This window comes from Hyalella azteca, unplaced genomic scaffold, assembly GCF_000764305.2.
Source record: "Hyalella azteca isolate HAZT.00-mixed unplaced genomic scaffold, Hazt_2.0.2 contig15494, whole genome shotgun sequence".
NCBI lineage: Eukaryota > Metazoa > Arthropoda > Malacostraca > Amphipoda > Hyalellidae > Hyalella > Hyalella azteca.
Window position 1 is genome coordinate 89,104 of NW_025945346.1, and position 20,071 is coordinate 109,174.

General features: G+C 37.4%; 1 protein-coding gene across 2 annotated transcripts in view; it reads left to right on the forward strand.

Moving 5' to 3' along the window:
• Positions 1–20,071, forward strand: part of LOC108682689 (proton channel OtopLc) — a 57,212-nt gene that overhangs the window by 26,181 nt on the left and 10,960 nt on the right. The gene's annotated exons all lie outside the window — the stretch shown is intronic.

The following is a 20,071-nucleotide window of genomic DNA, read 5'->3' on the forward strand; positions in this document are numbered from 1 at the left end:
CAACATAAAAAAACTATCATCCGGAGCTCTAGACTTCTCAGTGATTGGCCATGTCACGGCTGGGAACTCGTTTGAAGGGCACAACTTGTCCAAGGTCTGATCTGACGTCAGCGAAACAAGGGACCTGAAGAAAGGCATTCCACACACACACTTTGTGTGTCTGTGAATGTTTGTCATGAGTGTGCACGAGTGATGGAGTGTGTTGCCCGTCAGTGAGGCAGTGCCATATGTGTATCCTAGCAACGGCCCACCAAAGCAATAGGAAAGCGATCTTTTTTAACGAGGGGTTTCCGAACAGTCTAGCCAACAAAAATGAACTAAAAGCTGGGACTTCGAGCTAAAAATTTAAACTATAACGTACGAATTCACTGGACGAGAACATTGCCTTGGTTGCAATGTTTCATCAGGACTCACTGAAAAAAATATAACTCAGTACTCACTTCAGTGAGTGACAGAGAGCGCATTTTCTCGTCGACGAAAACTTGAGGTCACGGACGGACGGACAGACGGACGGACGGACGGACAGACAGACAGACGGACATGGCGAGCACAATAGTGCATTTTTTCCATGAATAAGAAAATGCGCTAAAAATGAATATTTAAGATAGGCAATCGGGATACTAATAAATCCAAAATCCGTGTCCATACTTGAATTATTGATCGAGAAGGAGCAGGCACCAATAGTTGTTTTTATACTAAAGCCACAATTCGGCGAAAATCCCCGAATCTAAATTTGTTCTCAAGGCCTCACAGTCCGACTTTAATTGGGAACAATTCTTGCCCATGCTCAGTGAGCGGGGAAACTGTCTTGATATTTTATTTCCCTATGATATTCATCATTATGCACAGGGCAAATAACTCTGGCAGTCGCTAATGTTTCTACTCCGACGATCCACTGGAGCCGTGAATGCCACCATCAGTGAGGGTGTCACGCAAAGGGTAACTGTACCAGAACGTGCAGCGTCAACGTAGAGCATGGTTATGTAACCCAATGTCGGATATTTTCTTGATTTAGCATTCATTGAATGATAAAATAAGAAAATGACGATTGTAATTAAAGTATGTACCTTTATAATATATTTCTCGTAGTCTTTTTACTAGACACTGATATATTTGCATGAGAGTCAGCAATTAAATTTTACGAACATTACCTGCAGTTCTATAAGACGCCAGGTGAATAACGAAAAGCTACAAATCCATTCGAAAGAGTCAACTCTTTGCATTAATTTTAAAAATATGCTTGTGATTATACTTTTCTTTATACGTGTAAAACATGTATAAAGAATTTTTATTTATTTTTAAAAGAATTTAGAGAATTTTTTATTTATTTTGTTATATCGTTTCAATACATGTATTAAAACGATATAACAAAATAAAGTTATAAACCTAGCTTCAAAATTCTATTTTCTTTTATTTAAAAAACATTTGTTAGCCGAAATATGAGAAATAAACAATAGTTGAGGCTCAAAACTCCCGTGTTCAGGTCGGCTGACCTTTAAAGGATTGGAGATAAGGCGGCAGGAGAAGGAGCTCTGTAATGCATCAATTGTAGCCGCTGCATAAGTCACATGTTGGTCATTTGTTACCGAGCCTTCGAATTGTTTTTTTAATGCCTCTTCAATGAATCTTTCTTCAAATCCATTTTTTCAAAAATTGGACCTTGCATTAGCAAGGGAAAATGTTTATAATTTGTACTGAATCGTTCGGTACTAACCTTGAAACTTGTTATAATTTGGAATACGAGTCAGAATTGTTTGAACAATTGACAATTAATCATTAATTATGAAGACATTCAACCCAATAAACGTAATGCGAAATATTTAACGAAATAATTCGAAACAATGATCGTATGAAGACCGGAATAGATTCTTCCATTAAAATTGATCATGCTTGGCCCACTGTAGTGACGAGGTTCCGCTGCCGCCAGAACCGGCTTCGTGGTCCACACACATGCGGCCGGCACACCCAGCACCTGCATGGTCATTCTTTTACAGCTCACATATATGCGTCGCCCGCAGCACATGAAATTCAATCATTCATGCCATTCCCTTTCATAGAATTTATCATAATTTAGGAAGGGTAAATTTTAAAGGATTATTGATTAAGCAATTCATGATTAATCGACGACTGGAAATTTTCAGTGTGTTCAGTGCGTAGCGTCTGGTGCCACGTGAGCAGCGATCCCAAGCCTGTTTTGATTGTAAAAAAATGTCGGAAAAAAATTCTCGCCTTAGGACCGACTAGTAAATTGGACGGTTCAGTTCTTGAGCTGCGCACAGAAACTGCGGGTGCTTTACAGTCAACCTTACGAGGAAAAGAACCGAATAAATGTACACTATTACTTAGTCGATATCTCAAATAATTAATCGATGTACCGCCCAAACAGTGCAATCCAAGTTTTAAAATAACATTCGTGATACGAATTTTAAATCATAATAATATTCAACCAACCTTCAAATGAGCCTCGGCCAAATTGAACTCATTTGTAGTACTGTAGAAGTTCGTACATCAAATTTACAAGACTCTCTTTTCATACGAAGTTCTGCATGATAACATGGACGTTCATTTATTGGCACTGAGAGAGCGTCGGACATTATTTCCTTTTATTTACTTGAAGGCGCTGCTTAACTACTTTTATCAACCTCGATATTTCAGAACTCGATTTTTCCCAAGTTTAATGGCTTTCTCCAGGAAATGTAAGTAATGTTCATTTTACTGCAAACGAAATAATTGTCATAATGATACACTAGTGGAATATTTAAGATTTCCTAAAGTTGCGTTTTTCAATACGTAATTGTACTTCACTAGCGTTCAAAATACCTTCTTCAAATAAATAATATTTTCTCAAATTTTACCTCCCAGTTGGGAGGAATTTTGTCCCATTTCGTGCAAACGCTACTCACGCCTCTGTATACGTTATCTGCTGCATTGTCTGCTATAAATCAAGATGTCTTCAATTGAGAACTTGAAACCATCTAAAATTCCATCAGCTGACAGCGACGGCGGATGACCGTGACCATATCATGTGAGCTCTCTTTATACACATGAACTATATTTTGTGTTGTATTTCTCCCGCAACACTACAACAAATACTCCCGCAACACTACAACAAACTACCTCTGCAACACTACAACAAACTACTCCTGCAACACTACAACAAACTACTCCTGCAACACTACAACAAATTACTCCCGCAAGACTACAACAAACTACTCCCGCAACACTACAACAAACTACCTCTGCAACACTACAACAAACTACTCCCGCAACACTACAACAAACTACTCCCGCAACACTACAACAAACTACTCCTGCAACACTACAACAAACTATTCCCGCAACACATTCGCATTAATATTTCTATATCAAGGTAAAACATAACATTAATAATTGAAATCGGCAACTTCGTCCGACAGGATGTTAATGACATTTATGCAAATTGTGATCGTAAAAATGCCGTAGATTTTAGGAGCAAATTGTGAGGCCATGAAAATTGTTGAAGAATAGTTGAGCGAACCATCGCTTGCGTGTGCAGTAGCACATGTTCGGGCCAGAATATTCTAAGCCATATTGCCTTATAAGAAACCGTCCACTCTGAACTGTGGTATAGGTGCAGTATCATGCAGTGGCACCATAACTGTCATTTATGCAATGCAATCCCTTGTGGCAATGCCATATCGATATGTTCTGTTACGGTCAACATTATTTCTAAAAGTTAAACTTTTTATTCTTAAAAAAATGTGCTAACCAAACAAAAGTTAAGACAAGCACGATAAGATAACATAAAATAAGATAATTTGTTAAAATATTTTGATTTAGATTATTAGAGATGGTAGGCTACCAGAAGAGCATAAAGCTATTCAAATAACGGATTCCTATAGGCATGCAAGGTCCTGTACTACTAACGCTGTATTTCAAGAGTCCACTCGATCGTAAGCCAAGATAGGAAGCGGGTGGTTACTGGCGCTGGCCGGAAGCTCATTCCGGAATGCCTTCACGTGCGTATGGGGATTTTTTTCTCTCGGAACCGAAGTAAGGGTGAATTCATTTCCCCGACTTTATACGCACATACTTCCCGTTTGCTCAAGGTTTGAACTTCATATATTTTCTCAAAACAAATTACGCAGATGCATGTACAGTTATGAGCCGAGACAATAGGTAATTTGCTCTACCGTTCAACTGAAGTTGTTCATGGACTTCGCTAAACATTAAAAATCTTTTAAATTATTCGTAGAATTTGAGTTGGATATAACATCGTGATTGATGAATCAGATCAACGATAGCAAGACGACGAGGAAAGTTTGACCGTTCACTACGAGAAACTTATTCACGTTGAGAATTGAGCTCAAACAAAATAACAGAAGAACAAGTTTGAATTTTCCAAGACAAAGCCCAAGCCTCATATGATAAATTAGACGTATCGTTAATTTGGTTGCTAAAAAGTATATGGTTTATTTGCTAGCTTTTACTAAATTATTACCGGGGCTCAAATGATGAACATGGCATAAACAGTAAAAATGGCTAAGAGATTTAGAAAACACTGCCTTAACATACAAACTAAATTTATAGCATTAAAGACAAATTGGGTGGATCGCTACTCAGGGGATAATTTAAACCTTAGGGGAGAGAGAAGGATTAAATTAAATGCATTCAATTCCGTAATGCATTTCCATAAGTAATCGTAGTTTAGAAATTTGCAACTGAGAGCGTTATGAAACACTTACATGACCCTAAACCCTGTAACTGAGAGCGTCATGAAACACTTATATGACCCTAAGCCATGAAACTGATAGCGTTATGAAGCACTTACATGAACAAAAATCGCCTTGTAAATCGTAGATCAATAAGTTGATAGATCATAGACTATATATTTTTTCAATTCTCAATTCAAAGAAACTCCATTTGAAATCAAAGACTAGAGAAGAAACCTCAATGCCTATTAGGTAGTGATCTTTCTTCGTTTCCTAAACAGTGAATTTTTCAAAGTCTTGTTCGTTCGACGCGTCCTAGCCATTGGTTATCGATAATATATATATAATATGAACAATTTCAATTAGATATGTTGACATAACGTTATAACGTTTCCTGCCAGTGGTGACATTCTGGTCCCATCTATCTGTCCCGTGGCATCATTCTGACGACGTTCTCGCTTGTGTCTTGTGCGACATCACTCATAACCCGTATTGTCGAGGAGGGACGACATGGAACAGTTTCCAGGACTAGTATAATTTAGGGAAAAAGCTTTACCATATGACTTTATACATCAAGCTGAGAAATAAACGCATAACAAACTTACAACTTCGTTCCGGACAGTAAGCATTCTGGAGGTGGACTGTGTAAAGTGAATCCGTTTCAAATCAGTGTGCTTCTGGAGGCAATTAGTATTGGCTGGATAAACTGAAATAATTTCGGCAATGAGGGGGCAAAATCATTGTGATTATGTGTAAATGCCCGTTCAGATAAATAAAACATCTTCATTTCTTCTGGCCATTTTATTTGAAGTATCAACTTTCAGTCACTATTCGCGAGCTCAAAATATTGATCATCGTCGCCCTTACTATCATGCCATGGAATGTTTGATTTCAGTTCTGGATCTTCATTGAAGTTTTACAAATGATACCAATAATAATAAAAAGGTATCAGCTGCTGCCCATGTTGGGCAGCAGACAATTCATAACCTTCCGACCACCTCTCCGATTTCGATCAGAATTTTCATAACAAGTTGTAGGTCTCGAACCGCCAACTTGTGGTTCAATCTTGTTGATCTCAACCACCCCGAGCTGGATGAAAAACGACAGAAGGTGAGAACATACGACAGTCGCAGTAACGCGACACACACCCTGGCAAACAGAATATAAAGCAGCTTCGGTGACACGAAGAAGGACGATGCATGTTTTACCAAGACTCCTCTCCTGACGTGCTTGCAGCCAACACCCTCCTCTACATCCTGGAGTTCAGCCTGGCATTGCCTTGTCATTTAACCTTTTTGCCAGCATCTTGATGTCTGATATATATTCATGCCAAATTTTCTTATTTATTATCTATACTGAATTTATTCTTTCCAAAAATTACGTAACACGCATGCATAAGCATTATTCAATCATTCGTTTTATAAACCAATTAGCCCGTTCAAAGTTTAGCAAAAATAGATTCGCAGAAGAACAAAGGTACCATTTTGGTTCGTCTTTGCATGCGTAATTTCAATCCGTGTCCTAGACTTTTCATTTTAACACGCCATGGTCGAAATGGAAAAATATCAAATGCCTACATTCGGTTATAAAAGCAAATATTTTTAATGAAACGAAAATATATCGTAATTTAACAAAACTCAACACGGAACCTCTTAGCATTTGAACGTATTGAGCTGTCTCTAAATAATGCATTATTCATTTCATGTACTCGCTTGTGGCAGGATCGCACAAGCCAACAATGCACTCTGTGTGTAGAAGGCAACTCGTAAGCTTCTGACATTCTACTCTTTTTCAAAATAGGCATCGTAAGAACATATCCTCGGGGAGACCAGGGGAAATACTCAGGCTTCCACCTATAAATGCGCTAAAGTTCACGCTAGACGTGCACTTGCTGCTTGAAATATCCCCTCTGATTAAATATCACACCAACAAGGTTGTAAGAATGTCTTCTAATCTTTCTGGTAACCCGGACCGAATGGCTCCAGTGTAAATATCGGTGATTGTTTTTTAACCTAAAATTAAGGCTTGTCCTTGTTTGCTATTGGACCTTTTTGGGCATCCTCACAATTCATGTAAGATCACAATTACACTTGATCCGAAGATTATTGATAAAAAATTGTTAATGGAAGAAACTGATCCCAATAGTCGGTTTTGTCCACTGTGAGCTGCTGTAATTAAACTCTAATGTTCATCAATTAAACTTCAAGAAAATCTTAGCAGTTTGAATTTCAGACACAAAACTTAACTTAATAAGACGACAGTACTGCAGAGCATTTTATGACAATTGATTTTCGATGACCTTAAAACTACCCGGAACCTACATCCAATCATTTTTATTGATCAAAGCTTGTTATTGAGGGACATAATTATTATTTTCATTCGTCGTCATCTGCAGTTCCATTTTAACAAAGCCACTGGAGTTCTTTTAGCGTCGAAACAAATGATGGACGTCGGGCGAGAAGTTAGATAAATAAAAAAAGAAATAGACAAAATGAAAAGCTTCATGTTTCGTTAGTTGAATATCTTTTGCCAACAAGAACGTACCCATTTACAGAGAGAAACGATATACTGAATAAAATAGAGTGACAATCGAAAATTGAAATAGAGGAAACTATATTCATATATCAGTTCGCGGTGTACGTACGTCTATCAAAATAAGAGCATTACCTGCATAAGAAACATTTAGATCGAAAATATTTCACTTGAAGAGAAGTTCTTAAGAAAATCGCAAATCTACAATGAGTTTTATATATATAGGAGCAGTGCAGGATGACTAGGCGTAACGGATGAAGCCTGTACAGATCCTGCAAGCTGCACCCTAGGATGTGTTCTTGAACTGCTTATAGCAGCCTACTTCGTACAGGGGGAGGCTGCATGAAAAATGCCGGTCACCTATGAAACATTGGTTTCATAATTATATAAAAACATGTCACTGCGAAAGAAAATATCAGGCGTTATAAAAAAGAACAGGTACTCACTGAATGAAATTTTAGCGGCGAAAAATGGCCAAGGTGCTCAACTTCGAAAATTTTAAGCACCTACAAAACATTGGTTTCATATTTAGATAGAATCAGGTCTCTGCGAATAAAAATACCAGCTGTAATAATGGAAATAAAGTACTTCCTTAGAACAGTACGAGATTTAGCTCAATGCCCAGTATACATTCTGACTTGACTATCCAGTCTTTTCTGCCACACATATAAAAGCTGTTAGTTTTTTAGTTCCTTGGAGCATCAATATACCATCAGAGATAATAAATATAAACGGAATCAGGCAGATATCAGTCGATAATAAATCAAGCTGATCATAAAAATTGTGATGTTGTGCGATTACATTAAGCAATTATTTACAGCGTTGATTCTTTTTTGAACTACTAAACTTAGATTCCTAGTTAGACCCTCATCAAACTTTAAGTCTTTAAGCTTGTTATCCACAATGAATCGAAGGATAAAGCAGGATCACAATTTCGAATTATAATTATAAACCAATCCTACATGTGATCGGCATTGCAAAGTTTTCGAACGATTGATTCCATTTATTTTTGATCAAAAATATAGCTTCACATGACTATAAATCTAATAGGCTTAAAATTATTTAAGGTTAAGCTTCCAAAACTACTTTCCATAATGTGCCGGGGAACAAACTTTGCAGAATGTACACGAGTTCAATTATCCGGCCATGATTCATTACACGGCGCGAGACTAACGATTAAAAAATATAACTCAGTACTCACTGCAGTGAGTGACAGAGAGCGCATTTTCTCGCCGACGAGAACATGAAGTCACGGACGGACAGACAGACAGACAGACAGACAGACAGACAGGCAGACGGACGGACGGACGGACATGGCGAGCACAATAGTGCATTTTTTCAAAAATGAGAAAATGCGCTAAAAATGCAGACTCCGCAATCGTGATCTGAGATAAGCTGGTCATGCACTCATCAGGAGTGCCAGCCTGAGCCATCCGGCGCCCTCTCGTGCAACACCAATTTGCTATAGCCATTGAATGGCAAGTAATGTTGCAATGCCCCTGTTATTTAATGGGAGTTGTACAATACCGGTACTGCTGAAATTGAATGGCAAGTCAGCCTGCAATACCTTTACTCCAATAAGGGAGAATCATGCAAGAGCTGGGATAATATAGGCTATAGGGTTACATGCTCAGTCCGTTGCCGAGCAGGATGCCGGCATCACTCCCTCCACTTCGCAACTCAGGAATACGGATTTGTAAACAAATATTACTGGAGGTTTGTTGAGTTTACTTGTGTAGGCACCCGTATTTGTAAATCTGTCAATCTAATCAAGAGAAGAATAAAGTAATAAAGAATCATAGGCAAATAAAGTAATTCCCCTCATTACCGACTAAATATACTAGGAAAACTATGCATTCAAGTTGTCCGAAATTTTAGAAAATAAATATTTCTAATTTTAAAAATAGCAAAACATGTCGGATGTTGTATCATATTTTTCAATGGAGAGAAATGCCGAGCTAATTTCTGTTCGGCGACATCAATAATTCAGAACTCAACCAACGCCTTGGACCGCGTATAACAATACTGCCATTGAATGGCGTACGATGAAGCATATTTGGTACGTCTGGCTTGGTTAAGGTCAATCCTACGGAAGTGGCATGTCACCTGCTACATTTTAGCGTGGCTCTGGCGGCGAGATTGTGTAGGCTTCTCGTCAATCTATTAGTGGAGCCATATCAGGCAAATGAGTACATGTGCTCCAGGCGATTATTTCCAGTCACATTTATTTTTAGTTATTTTCTCGGTCTAAATTTTATAATCAACACATTTTTTATTCGTGATCCACTACAAGGGTGGGTCTTGAACCTTTTGACAAATTGCAGATTGACCCTTAAAAGTGTAATTAAAACTTTAATGATACGAATTTAAGTGAGTCATGCTCCAGCATAAAAACGATCACTACTGTCGGCGAGCAGTTCGAGGCTACGACGGCTTGTTAGCCTCGCGTGTTGCCACGACTTACTTTCAGAGATTAAGCGTTTCGGTGATTCATTATCTCTTCGTCTGAAAGCTGCCATGTTGACAGTGATTTATGAACCATCAAAGCATTCAACACAGACTTTTACCACAAAAAACTAAATTCACTTTCTTAAATTGAAGACTTCGTGCCTTGCGGAACATGTCTCAGAAGAAGCTAGCTTCTTTAGTTCCTTAGAGGGCCCTTTTGGTCACTTTAGAAGAGGCATAAGACAATATGAATGTTTTGTTACATTTGAAAAAGTATGAAAATATTCAATAACTAAATACAAGGAAAAAATAATACACTTATATATATATAATATTATATACATAATATACATATACTCCGGCAACAAAATTCTTAAGCAAAACTGCACAAATAGCTGAGGAGAAAGTAAGGATAGCTGGAGTTGAATTGCCGATAAATCATGAAGAGGTCACATAAGAAGACAAGGCGTTGCCCATACCCACTGCAAAAGTCAGCTCCTGTGAGCAAACGGAAAAGGCACTGAAGTGTTCGGAAGCGAGCATGGATGAGTCGCTGCCTTGAACTAATATGTGGGCTTCGATTGTATGGCCATAGAGGCCTCATTCGAAGCTTTGCTGTTGCGCCGCAATCCGCAAGAAAGTTGCTGCCTTAGATGATAACCAGTTTATCATTTGAATAACTAATGTACGATGAAATCAACAATCAATTATTGTTGAATATATTCAGTATAAACCTGGTTAGATGCTCATGGATTGCATTTCACAAGTTTCGGGCATTCTCATAACTATAGCCATCCTATGGATAAAAATGGGATGTCACGCGAATTTAATCATTTTGAAGTAATCATTTTTTGAATTATCCACAATTAGGATTTAATATGAACAAAATGATGAAATTCCTAACAATCTACAGTTAATCAGTCGGTCACTCGGACACAGTAGAGGCAGGCGCGGGTCCCGCGGACACAGTAGAGGTAGGCGCAGGTCCCGCGGACGCAGTAGAGGTAGGCGCGGGTCAGTATAGAGGCAGGCGCGGGTAAAGGTCACTGCGATGTTTGATGTACGTCGGCATATGTCAAGGATATGGAGCAAGGTGGGGTCGCTGAGCAAAAGGGCCGTGGCTGTCGCCCCAGTCGCGTTGCTCGCTCTCTTTAGTGCTTTACGAAGTATTGGGGCTAGTGGTAGCCTGGTGTGGTTCATCCTTTAATATTGGCATAAGAGGTAATACATGTATGCATGGTGTCACAGTGTCATATTTTCCGTTCTGTGTCAAGTGAATCCGTGATGAACTATCATATGAATCTACGGTTAAGTTGTAAAAAAATCGCACCAGCGAAGCGCAAAAGGAGAAATTCAATGAAATACGCAGTGATGATGTTTTGTGCGAAAAAATTGACAAATCTATGTTAGTCACGTGCATATTTGAACAGTCTTGACAGCTTCATGATACTTGAAGTGAAAATCTAACTTTTGAGATAATTTAAACCTCTATATATTGAATGATATGTAAAATTTATAGATACACAGATAGTGGCATGCATTTCTTGTTGATATTTGTATCGAATTTAAAATATTTACTGTAGAAATTTCAGAGCATCGTTACTTTCAAAGATTCCTGTATGGTTAACTTGCATCACCGCTCCTGGGTGAACTAACTCGACAAGGAATTGCTCTATTCAACGTGCAATTTGTTTTAGGAATTATTTGGATACAAACGAAATCATTCTTGTTTATAAAATATTGGCAGTAGGTTATAGATATTTTAATATTACCTATAATCCGTATAATGCAACGTCTAACTATTGCTCTAAAGCAAGAAGGGCTTTAAATAGCTACAAAATACATGGTTTTACACAAGGTTATAAATACAAGCAAAAATTGTTCAGGAGATAGACAAGATCGTTCATTGCTTTAATTCTTTAGGATCAGTGAAGCCATCCAGATCAAAAAATTTAAAATTTAACCAAATTTGCATTAACAATATTAAATGAAAAATTTAATCTAAAATCGACCACAGTGAAAGCTTTCAAGCATAAAAATATTTCAGTAAATAGAACATTTGTATCGTGACAAGCGAATAAAAGTCTCGATTATGCAGCTTCGTTGCAAAGTTGACCTTATGTCTACTGAAGGCATTGCTAGTTACCAGGGCATTGGAGTCAGCTAAAATTAATGGCTAATAATTTATCACTAGACAAAGGGTTAAAGCATCGCTGCCCCTTATGACGTCAGTTGTTCACACCCAAGGTCACGTGCAGGGTGGGGCCGAGATCTGGACGCAGGGTATGCACCTGACATGACCAATTCTGTTCCGTCTGCCTATCCAAGGTGAAAATATTTGTTCAATTGATTCAGTTTAGACAAAATTTATTGAATGTTGGCAGAATTTATTCAGTTTTGACCGAATTTACTCTGGCCAGTCCAAAGCCTGCGAACTTTTCGAATAAGCCTGCGAACTTTCGAATATGTCTAGGCGATTTATTCTAGAATTACTGTATATATGAATCAGTGGGACTAGTTTTGTGGCGCTAGATTACAGCATGCGACGATGGCCTTATTCATTTGCTGGGCGATCTCATAGGCAATAACTACTGCTATTGTTACGATACCATAATATCAAAATTTCAACTGCTTTTTAGTGGATTTTCTCATTTATGGAAAAAGGCGCTATTGTGCTCGTCATGTCCGTCCGTCCGTCCGTAGTCTGTCCGTCCGGCCGTCTGTCCGCGATTTCACAGACGGATAAAAGAAAGAATGCGCTCTCTGTCACTCACTGCATTGAGTACTGATCTAATTATTTTTTCTATGTGGTAGAAGCCTAAGAATCCGTGCAGGATATACATTTAGTTACTGGGACCTAATCAAGTAACTGTGGACCAAACCTGTTGAATAATAATTTCAATAAATAAACGATAAATATCCTTAGCGTACGCTTTTGTCTGCCATCACCAAAGAGCAAAACCTTGTGTAAATTAGTAATCTTTGCGTAAACACTGCAACACGACTATTTTCATTTGTTTGAAACAAAAAAGAGTTTAGTTTAGAATAGAATAAAAACCACCAGATAAAATTGAAAATTTACGTGACATGTCAAGACCTAAATATTTGAGCCTAAGTTTCACGTGCGGCGTAATGGTCTCAGTAACTGGCATTGCAGCGAAGTTAATACATTACTGAATATAAGCAGATAAAACGAGACGAGACCGGTCGGGGGATGTCGAGGCTGAGCGATGCGGAAGTGCAGAGCAGAGATTGACATGCGATGACGCAGAACATGCAGCGATGAGTCGGCAGATGGATCTCATTCATTTATGTGGCTCTGATTTTGTTTTTAGAGTTGAATTTGAAACTAAAAATCGAATTATCAAGCTTTGAGTACACTGCTTATGTATTGCAGACATATCGTCATTCAGGCAAATTTCACGGAATAGAGTTGAAGAGAATTCAGACACGATTCAAAGAACCCAAGCAGCCAGTACAACTGTTTGAAATTGGATTAATTTAATTAAGATAATAATTGCAATTTAGTTGGCATCTTCGCAACAATTATTAAATTTTAATTCGAAAATCAGGTACAGCAGGACCAAAACAACGTTTACACATTTAATATGTGCACATAACACTATCTTCAAACACCTCAAAACTGGACAAATTGAAATGCTTTTTATCCTTAATTGAATTAATTTACGCCCTGGCATAAACTGAGGCTAAATTCTTACAAATGACCATCCAAGGAGAGCCGCAAGTGTTCAAGATACGGTGACAGCTTCGTAAAAACTCCAGAGCCCGAATTAAATTTTAAAAAACTACCCTGAAATTAATTGAAGGGCCTTACATGATTCCGTAGAATTTCATTCAGGATAATTGCGCAGCTGACACGAACTAAACTATCGGCGCATGGTTGCGGCGGTTGACTGAGCATATTGAATAAAAAATATTTTGTTTCATTTCTGCCATCATCTGCCAGCGAAAAATAAAACAACATTGCTATTCGAATAATTAATTACATTCTTGAATTTTTTAGCCCTTATGAGATTCGTCTTCCATTATAATGTATTTTTATGTGCATATATATTACATTACAGCAAATTTCTATCATATGGGGTGCAGAAAAACTGGCTTTTGCGTTCAGAGTGAGGAGCAGGAAGCATGTATGGTCTTAAAGTTTGCCCCAGACGATAAGCCGAATATCAGTAATGACTGCTTACAAGTAATTAAGTCCTTATCAAGGAGAGGTCGGAGTTTGTGTAAAATTCGCAGCTTGCATTTTTCCACAGATTGTTGCGCTAATTGACCTCTAACGTCAAGTCAAAGCAGTCATAGGCATCTGGTGCTCAAAAACTTGTCGCGAATCAATTTTTTTAAACTTAGATTAAACATGGTGATTCAGGGTCAGTTGCGCCAATGAGCACATTGCATTTCCTCACTAGGACAATATAAGTGAACGTTAAAGGAACAAATTTAAGTAATTATGTGTGTCGAATAATTTTTACAGCATTAAAAATAATTTCTTGATACTTATTAATAATTTGTTATGTTATTAGGCTTGTCAGCTATGCATGAGTCAAGCGCTCCTTCTTATGGCGCCTTTAAACCAAGCAGTTGTTGGTCCGGATACTGAACGCTCGATAACAAACAACTGTAGCGAGGAGCATTTCCCGTTTCCCAAGATCATTACTTTCGTACTCTAACTGCAGGTATTTTATATCATTAATCTTATGAATTTGTGGATACCGCCTCCAAGAAAAAAAAAACCCTATTGACACTTCATCAATATTAGGCATGAATATTCGTACGGGGTAGAAAACGTAATCCCAGTTTCACTCGCTCACTCAAAAATTTTTGCTGGGTTAGAAACTTCGCAATTAAAAGCAAGCCTTGAAATCCAGACGTGATTAATACTAGTCTTGTAACTAGTTGTGTCCTGTGGCTAGTTGTGTCCTGTGGCTAGTTGTGTCCTGTGACTAGTTGTGTCCTGTGATGGCTAGTTGAGTCCTGTGGCTAGTTGTGTCTTGTGGCTAGTTGAGTCCTGTGGCTAGTTGTGTCTTGTGGCTAGTTGTGTCTAGTGGCTAGTTGTGCCTACTAGTTGTGTCATGCTAGTTGTGTCCTGTATCCGGGCGGTCGTCGCAGACCAAAAATTACGAGAGAAAATATAACTCTGGTAACGGAAGAAGTTCGTGTCGTCAGTGACAGCCAGGCGTCTTCACTCAACAATCACTAATGATTGTATATGTCGACACGTGACATTATTGTAGTTAAAATATCATACAGGTTTCCTGGAAAGGGTTAGTTCCAGGAATTATTGAGAATGGATTTTCTCTATACTTGCATTTAACAATATAAGACTTCACTGGCAAACTTAGTCTAAAATTATGAGGTCATTTCACAGTCAAAACATGAATGAACAATAAGGCACAAGAAAGATATATTTTCAGGACATGATAAAGTTTTCGTTATCTTTATTTTTAGTTCAACGAATTCAAGGCTGCTTGATGGTTCCGAACTTGTTATTGTTTATTTCGCCTTTAAAAAGTATAAGTCATGCTTCAATATAGTTGTAACTTAAATGAAATGTGACTTTCAGACAGCTTGGCTAGCGTTTAACCAATAGATATGTACGTCAACCGCGCATCACCATGTTACTCTGCCACGGGTTCATGGTGTGTATATGAATGCTCGTACGCAATTCAATGCCTTGTCATAATATTTGAACATTTATTAATGCATCTAATTTCAAGATATTCACGGGTCTGCGAAGCAAATCTGGTGATCAAGTAAGTCACGTACGCCAATTATCATCCCAATTAAGCACATATTATCCGTAATAGTCCTTACTATGTATTTGAACCGTATTGAACCACGCATTTAAAATACATATCAAAATAAATATGTATTTTAAGACACAAATACAGATTTAGTTATGGGCTATGGAAGAGTCAGACTACGGGATGGAGTAATACTAATTATAGGCAAGACTTCAAAATATTCCATATTTTCTGAATCAAAGGTTCACCATTTGAATGTGGAAATTAACACTCATACTAATACAAAACTCATAATATATTGAGTTATTTCACTAGTACTATTTTCACGATTATTACTGTATAACTTAGTAAGTTGAAAAAAAAACACACACCACGAAACAAATATGACTGTATTTGTCCTTGCATTAAAAATGACATGGACTTCGTACCCAATCCTGAGTAAAGCTGCGTACCTTTTGAAAGCCTTCGACTTGCCTGTCCATGAAGTGACTACAGTACGGGTGTGTTTTGCCCACCATGCTGAGCAGACATTGGCCACAACATCTTGATCGCGGCACACAAAACATCATATCGTGCAGCGGTCAGCGCCGACATGACTAACATCATGTGGCATCTCCTATCGTGGAAGGGAAAACTCCCAGAGATTTTCGGGGTGCAGTGGGAGCTCATATTTTAGTGTAAATTATCTGCTTGCGAAACAAGCGGACCCGAAGCTTGTAAGTTTAAAGCCTGCCACGGAGGGTCGAAAGCGTCTTTGATAAACGTGCTTAAATTTTACAACTACTAAAAAAATTATCCCGGATGAAAAATAAAAATAGTGTAGCAAATGATTGCTTCAAGCAGCGAACAAGAACCGATGCCGTAAATTTTTTGACCCGATGAACAAAAAAATTTACCGGACAGGAACCAGTTTGATGATGGTGTTTCAAATCGAATGAATAGAAAACTGGTGTTTTAAAATCGAACTAGAAAACTATTGCAGGTTAGAAATATTTTTAAATAGTTGGCACACATAAAAATACAATAAAATATTCTGCTTCAGGTGTAAATTAGATTTTCACTAACAGCTGTAATGCCAAGAGTATTTTGGCATCTAATGGGATTTGTTCCACTTTAAAAAAATTAATTTTTTTAATAAAATAACACAGCAAGACTATATTTTTATTCAATTAAGTCTTACTTTAACAGCAATTGTTCAAGTATAATTAATTAAGATTTCTGCAATATAAATGGTTCACGAACCTTTCCAGAGCTAAAAAAACATCATGTAACTATAAGTATTGGGTTATGCAATGACATGATTTCATTCATATTCTTATAAACTCGCATTAATGTTCATTACTTCCACGACTAGATCGTCCCTAGCGTGGTTGCGAAAGCTGATGACTAGCATATTTCCTTATTCACTAATCATATTCCTAAACTGTTCGGAAAAACCCTTGGTTATGAATCGTAAGAACAGTTAGCTGATTACTCTGCATTGAACGGGAACTATTTTAGTAAGTCATCTGAGCATTGATTTCTGTGTCACTCATTGGCTGAGAAGATTGTGTTGTTCCCAGTAAGGAAGCCACTAACAATACCGTTTGTAGTGACGTTACAATAGTGCGGGCTTGCCATTGGTTGGCACATCCATGACGCGTCAAGAATTTCGTGACGTCATTGTTAACTAGAAGGTAGGCACCGCGAGCGTTTATGCCTCTGCACGAGTATCCCCTGAAAACTCTACCGATAATTAAGACCAATATCACAACATCCGTAAGCACGCGGTAAATACCTAGCGTGGGGCGTAGTTGTGAAAACAATACTGCGATGAAATGAGAAAAGAGGCAGAGTAGTTTAGAGTTTGACCGGAAGCTTAATTCCTCACAAACTTGTTCACACCAGATGGACCCATCAGGCGTGGTGATTATTTAAGTATCTCATACAAGTTTGCGAGTTACATAGATTCCTGCAACTATTTGATCAGCTATTCAATTTAATCATTTGACCTGCATATTCAATAAAGAATTAACTAACGTAATGATTCTTATCAATTAATATTAACTTAGACATGATGAATACTTAATTTCCAACCAACTTCCGGATTAGTTTCCAATTTATGCCTCAAGTTATACAATTAAAATGAGACATAGTTAGCCTGTGACTTATTTCGGCTGACTTCGCTAGCCTACGCTGTAAAATTTAAAAGAGGAAGAATGTTTCTCTGTTGTTTGTTATTCTTTCAATGTTGTTTCTATGCACTATTTGAAAGAACTAAAAGTGAAAATATCTCTGCTTAACATAAATACAGTCGAGTCTTTTCTGTCGCAATAGGAATTTTTTGGCCTTTTATGATAGTACCACCAATTCAAAAAAAAATTACCGTTATTGCCACGTCACAGCTTTTTGCTTTCATCAGATCGTGATGTGTCGAAAGAAATTTACCGGCATCACGTCGCGATTAAAGTATGAAAGAAATTTGACACTTGGCTCTGAAAAAAAGTCACGAAAACTGGCAGCCTTGACATTAACTCAAAAAGTGATGGCATTGTACGTGATATGATCGCTGCTTTTCAACGGTTTTCAGACCCGTGATCAAAAAGCCTCACGTTTCGATTTTTTGTCAAAAGCCTCGCGAACAATATTACCAATTAACAAATTTTTTAACAGCTTGCCCAGTCTAATTTCAAGATTAAATTGTTTTGTACTACAGTGAATCGACATTTGATACATTACACAAAGGTTTATAACGGCAGCGCAGTTAAGAACAGTTTGTACTCGTAAAAAGAACCACGTAATTCAGCGACCTGTTCGGTAGTCTTGGCATAGGGATATTTACCTTAAAAAATACTGTCACATAACTGCCAAACAATACGTTCATCGCAGGTCAAACATCCGGTTTCCTGAGAACTGCACATCTCTTATGTTTTTTCCGCTCAGGTCACATAAAAGAATTCGAAGGAGAAAGTTGTGTGCAGTGAACCTTTAGACGTCACCATGGTTACAGTTCATACTTTCCTGAGTGAGAAAAATATTTTTGAACGTCCAGTACGAATGCAGTGAGTATTTTTTAGGTGCGAACTTGTCCTCCAATGGATTGTATTTGGTCTCTAATATTCATTGGAAGATACGTCTTTTATTGGCCAGACGTTGGCCGGATCATTCGGAAAAGGAAAAGAAGTATCTCTAGACTTTGTATCTTAAAATTTAAGATAAATTATGATTCAGGAAGCGAAAAAGCTTGTGTTCCAAACATAAGGTTTCAACGAGTCACTTATTTACTCTCAGATTTTTGTTGTTCGTTCTAGAAGTCATCAAGCACAACACTTATCCTTGCATAAAAAACACTTTTACAAGAAGACACCTACGCATTAAAAAACTTTTACAGATAAAAGCACGCATGTGTCACTAACGATTTACACATATATAACAATTATGCATCAAAAACTATTTTCACGCACAAAAGACAATTTTGCCTCGAAAACGATTTTCACAAATAGGGCACTTACGCATCGAAAACGTAAAAATATAACTCAGTACTCACTGCAGTGAGTGACAGAGAGCGCATTTTTCTCGTCGACGAAAACTTGAGGTCCCGGACGGACGGACAGACAGACAGACGGACATGGCGAGCACAATAGTGCATTTTTTCCATAAATGAGAAAATGCGCTAAAAATGCTATTATATGCATCGAAAACGATTTTTCACAAATCAAAGACTATTATGCATCAAATACGATTTTCACAAATAAGGCAAATATGCATTGAAATTGTATTTTTTTATAAATTTTATAAATCAATAAATCAATAATGATTGATTTATATATTTTATAAATCAATCATTATACATCAAAAACGATTTTAACAGACAAGACAATAAAGCATCGAAAACGATTTATAAAAAATAACGCAATTATGCATTGAAAACGTGATATAAGCGCTGCTTTTCAACGGTTATCAAATCCGTGAACAATAAGCCTCTCGCTTTGATTCTTTCTTTCCTAGCAAACAATACGTATTGTTGAATAACAAAATTTCTGACTGCTTGCCTAGACTAATTAAGTTCAAGATTAAATTGTATTGTACTACAGTGCATCGACATTGAATGCATTACATGAAGGTTTTATAACGGCAGCGCAGATAAGAACAGTTCGTAAGCAAAAAGAACCACGTAATTCAGTGAACTATTCGGTATCCTTGCCATATGGTTATTTACCTTGCAAAATATTATCGGTTGACTGCAACACAATACATTCATCGCAGGTCAAACGTCCAGGTTCCTGAGAAGTTCCCATATCCCATGTATAATTTTTCCGCTTATGTCACATAAAAATAATTCGAAGGAGAAAGTTGCTTGCATTGAACCTTCGGACGTACCCATGGTTACATTTTCAAAGCTGTCATCGAGTCATTTATTTAATCTCACATTTATTTGTTTGTTCTATAAGCCATCAATAATAACACTCATATTTGAATTAAAAACCACTTTTACAAGAAGACACCTACTCATAAAAAATACTTTTACAAATAAAATCACGTATGTGTATCACTAACGATTTTCTCAAATAAGAAAATTTTGCATCAAAAACGACTTTTCAAAAATAAAATAATTGTGCATCGGAAACGAATTTTTTAAAAAAAATAAGGCAATTA